We start from the raw sequence: 5000 nt of genomic DNA, 5'->3' as shown, positions 1-5000 counted from the left end.
CTCTCGATTTTGTACTTAGAAAAAATCCCAGAATTTTTTTTTTTTTCCCCCGTTTTTTTTCTAAGTGTCTGATCGAGAGAAGGTAAAAAGAGGGGATTTTTAGCCTCTCTCGATTTTGTACTTGGAAAAATCGAGAGAAGGTAAAAAGAGGTGCTTTTTAGCCTCTTTCGATTGGGTACTTAGAAAAAATCCCCCACTTCCCCTGTGACTTTGCAGGGTGCGCCCTGGCCATGCTGGGTGCCTGCTGGCACCCCGGGGCTCGGCTGGAACGCGGCGGGACTTGCTGCACTCCAGCCTGGGTGTGATTTTTGCTCATTTTCATGACTTTTTCCCCGACTTTCCCCACTTACCCTGTGACTTTGCGGGGTGCGTCCTGGCCATGCTGGGTGCCTGCTGGCACCCCCGGGCTCGGCTGGAACGCGGCGGGACTTGCTGCACTCCAGCCTGGGTGTGATTTTTGATCATTTTCATGACTTTTTCCCCAACTTTCCCCACCTTTCCCCACTTCCCCTGTGACTTTGCTGGGTGCGTCCTGGCCATGCTGGGTGCCTCCAGGCACCCCTGGGCTCGGCTGGAACGCGGCAGGACTTGCTGCACTCCAGCCTGGGTGTGATTTTTGATCATTTTCGCGACTTTTCCCCAGACTTTCCCCACTTCCCCTGTGACTTTGCTGGGTGCGCCCTGGCCACGCTGGGTGCCTCCAGGCACCCCTGGGCTCGGCTGGAACGCGGCGGGACTTGCTGCACTCCAGCCTGGGTGTGATTTTTGATCATTTTCGCGACTTTTCCCCAGACTTTCCCCACTTCCCCTGTGACTTTGCTGGGTGCGCCCTGGCCACGCTGGGTGCCTGCTGGCACCCCCGGGCTCGCCTGGAACGCGGCGGGACTTGCTGCACTCCAGCCTGGGTGTGATTTTTGATCATTTTCATGACTTTTTCCCCGACTTTCCCCACTTCCCCTGTGACTTTGCTGGGTGCGTCCTGGCCATGCTGGGTGCCTCCAGGCACCCCTGGGCTCGGCTGGAACGCGGCGGGACTTGCTGCACTCCAGCCTGGGTGTGATTTTTGATCATTTTCGCGACTTTTCCCCCGACTTTCCCCACTTCCCCTGTGACTTTGCTGGGTGCGTCCTGGCCACGCTGGGTGCCTCCTGGCACCCCTGGACTCGGCTGGAACGCGGCGGGACTTGCTGCACTCCAGCCTGGGTGTGATTTTTGCTCATTTTCATGACTTTTTCCCCAACTTTCCCCACTTCCCCTGTGACTTTGCTGGGTGCGCCCTGGCCATGCTGGGTGCCTGCTGGCACCCCCGGGCTCGGCTGGAACGCGGCGGGACATGCTGCACTCCAGCCTGGGTGTGATTTTTGATCATTTTCATGACTTTTTCCCAGACTTTCCCCACTTCCCCTGTGACTTTGCTGGGTGCGCCCTGGCCATGCTGGGTGCCTCCTGGCACCCCTGGGCTCGGCTGGAACGCGGCGGGACTTGCTGCACTCCAGCCTGGGTGTGATTTTTGCTCATTTTCACGACTTTCCCCCCAGACTTTCCCCACTTCCCCTGTGACTTTGCTGGGTGCGCCCTGGCCACGCTGGGTGCCTCCTGGCACCCCTGTGCTCGGCTGGAACGCGGCGGGACTTGCTGCACGCCAGCCTGGGTGTGATTTTTGACCATTTTCACGACCTTTTCCAGACTTTCCCCACTTTTCTACCCCACTTCCCCTGTGACTTTGCTGCATGCGTCCTGGCCACGCTGGGCACCTCTTGGCACCCCTGGACTTGGGTGGAACGCGGCGGGACTTGTGGCACTCAAATGTGGGTGTGATAAGGAAAAAAACTAGCCGTCAACGGCAAATTTTTAAAATCGGTCTCCAAACTAGGGCACGCGGGCCGAAGCGGTACGCCGGAATCCGGCCCCCGGATTTTTGTGGATTTTTATTATTTCTTTGGACATGTCGTGCATCCCTGGACTCGGGTGGGCGGCTGCGGGACTTGTGGGACTCGAACCTGGGTGTCATTTTGGACCATTTTTCGGGACTTTTGCCTACTTTTCCCACTTTTCCCCCCCACTCACAGTGTGACTTTGCTGGGGGCGCTTTGGACATGCCGGGCACCCTTGGACTCGGGTCACCTGCTGCGGGACTTGTGGCACTCAAACCTGGGTGTCACCTGGGTGTGATTTTGGACCATTTTCGGGACTTTTGCCTACATTTCTGAATTTCCTCCCCCACTCACAGTGTGACTTTGCTGGGAGCCTTGTGGACACGTCGGGCATCCCTGGACTCGGGTGACCGGCTGCGGGACTTGTGGCACTCAAACCTGGGTGTGCTTTTAGAACATTTTGGGGATTTTTGCACACTTTCCCAACTTTTCTTCCCCACTCACAGTGTGACTTTGCTGGGGGGCGCTTTGTACATGTCGGGCACCCTTGTACTCGGGTGACCGGCTGCGGGACTTGCTGCACTCAAACCTGGGTGTGATTTTAGAACATTTTGGGGATTTTTGCACACTTTCCCAACTTTTCTTCCCCACTCACAGTGTGACTTTGCTGGGGGGCGCTTTGTACATGTCGGGCATCCCTGGACTCGGGTGACCTGCTGTGGGACATGTGGCACTCAAACCTGGGTGTGATTTTAGAACATTTTGGGGATTTTTGCACACTTTCCCAACTTTTCTTCCCCACTCACAGTGTGACTTTGCTGGGGGGCGCTTTGTACATGTCGGGCACCTGGACTCGGGTGACCTGCTGCGGGACATGTGGCACTCAAACCAGGGTGTGATTTTGGATCGTTCAGGACATTTCCTGGCCGCATGCCCCAAAGGGCCTCACATACCCCGGGGACACGCGCTGGACACCCCGGGTAGCACAAAATATGCCGTTCTGTTTAAAAAGCCCGTCTATTGCTGTCCTAAGACACATGTGCAACAGCCCGGGGTTTATTTCCCTTCATAAGTAGGGTTTCTCTCTATAGTGCACACTTGGGAAAAAATGCATTTCTTTAGGGGTGCAATTGCGGCCGGAGTCCACGGGAGGGCTCCAATTCCCCGCTGCTGTCCTCTTGCAGTGTAAGAGGGTTGCTGTTTTCTGTCTGGAAATAGGGCCCCAAAAGGCATCCAGGGCCCCTAATGACAGTAATTTATGGCTCCAAAAGGCATCACATTGCCCGGGAAGACCTGACGGACGCCTCGGCGTCACCGAAATACTACAAACTGTTTAAAATGGGGCCCCCAAAAGGCCTGGAAATGATGCCTTTAATGCTGGAAAATAATGCTTTTTTTTTTTTTTTATAGGTGCAATTGCGGCCGGAGTCCACGGGAGGGCTCCAATTCCCCGCTGCTGTCCTCTTGCAGTGTAAGAGGGTTGCTGTTTTCTGTCTGAAAATAGGGCCCCAAAAGGCATCCAGGGCCCCTAATTAACAGTAATTTATGGCCCCAAAAGGCCTCACATTGCCCGGGAAGACCTGACGGACGCCTCGGCGTCACCGAAATACTACAAACTGTTTAAAATGGGGCCCCAAAAGGCCTGGAAATGATGCCTTTAATGCTGGAAAATAATGCTTTTTTTTTTTTTTTTTTTTTTTTTTTAATAGGTGCAAGTGCGGCCAGAGTCCACGGGAGGGCTCCAATTCCCCGCTGTCCTCTTGCAGTGTAAGAGGGTTGCTGTTTTCTGTCTGAAAATAGGGCCCCAAAAGGCATCCAGGGCCCCTAATTAACAGTAATTTATGGCCCCAAAAGGCCTCACATTGCCCGGGAACACCTGACGGACGCCTCGGCGTCACCGAAATACTACAAACTGTTTAAAATGGGGCCCCAAAAGGCCTGGAAATGATGCCTTTAATGCTGGAAAATAATGCATTTTTTTTTTTTTTTATAGGTGCAATTGCGGCCAGAGTCCACGGGAGGGCTTCAATTCCCCGCTGTCCTCTTGCAGTGTAAGAGGGTTGCTGTTTTCTGTCTGAAAATAGGGCCCCAAAAGGCATCCAGGGCCCCCAATTAACAGTAATTTATGGCCCCAAAAGGCCTCACATTGCCCGGGAACACCTGACGGACGCCTCGGCGTCACCGAAATACTACAAACTGTTTAAAATGGGGCCCCAAAAGGCCTGGAAATGATGCCTTTAATCCTGGGTGCATTTAGGGCCGGAGTCCACAGGAGGGCTCCGGTCCCCCACTCTTTTTGATGACCTATGGCCCCCAAAAGGCCTCGCATTCGACCGGGAAGACCTGATGGACTCCTCGGCGTCACCGAAATACGCCAAACTGTCTGAAAATAGGGCCTCTAATGACATCACTTGGCCCGTTTTTTAGGTTTCACCTGCGGGGATTAAATGCTCGTTCCCAAGCACGACGCCGCATTTTCTCCACAGAGTGCTGGTACCCTAAAATGACTTCCAGCTTGGAGAGGGACTAAATTTGACCTCCTGACCCCGGCGGGGAACCAAGGGTGGTCGGCCTTCTTAAAGGGCCAGGCACCTAGACACTTAGGCAAATTCACGACTTTTTTTGGGTGACTTCCAGCAAGGAGAGGGACTAATTTTGACCTCCTGACCCCGGCGGGGAACCAAGGCAGGTCGGCCTTCTTGTTCCCAAGCACCACGCCGCATTTTCTCCACGGAGTGCTGGTACCCTAAAATGACGACACTTAGAAAAAATCCAGCCATTCTTAAATGACTAGAGAGTCATGGCTACTCCCGCTTTTACCCCAGCTTTACACTTAGGCAAATTCACGCCTTTTTTTTTCGGGGACTTCCAGCAAGGAGAGGGACTAAATTTGACCTCCTGACCCAGGTGGGGAACCAAGGGTGGTCGGCCTTCTTAAAGGGCCAGGCACCTAGACACTTAGGCAAATTCACGACTTTTTTTGGGTGACTTCCAGCAAGGAGAGGGACTAATTTTGACCTCCTGACCCCGGCGGGGAACCAAGGCAGGTCGGCCTTCTTAAAGGGCAGGGCACCTAGACACTTAGGCAAATTCACGACTTTTTTTGGGTGACTTCCAGCAAGGAGA

The sequence above is a fragment of the Entelurus aequoreus genome, unplaced genomic scaffold (genome assembly GCF_033978785.1).
Source record: "Entelurus aequoreus isolate RoL-2023_Sb unplaced genomic scaffold, RoL_Eaeq_v1.1 HiC_scaffold_44, whole genome shotgun sequence".
NCBI lineage: Eukaryota > Metazoa > Chordata > Actinopteri > Syngnathiformes > Syngnathidae > Entelurus > Entelurus aequoreus.
This window is presented reverse-complemented; position numbering follows the sequence as displayed.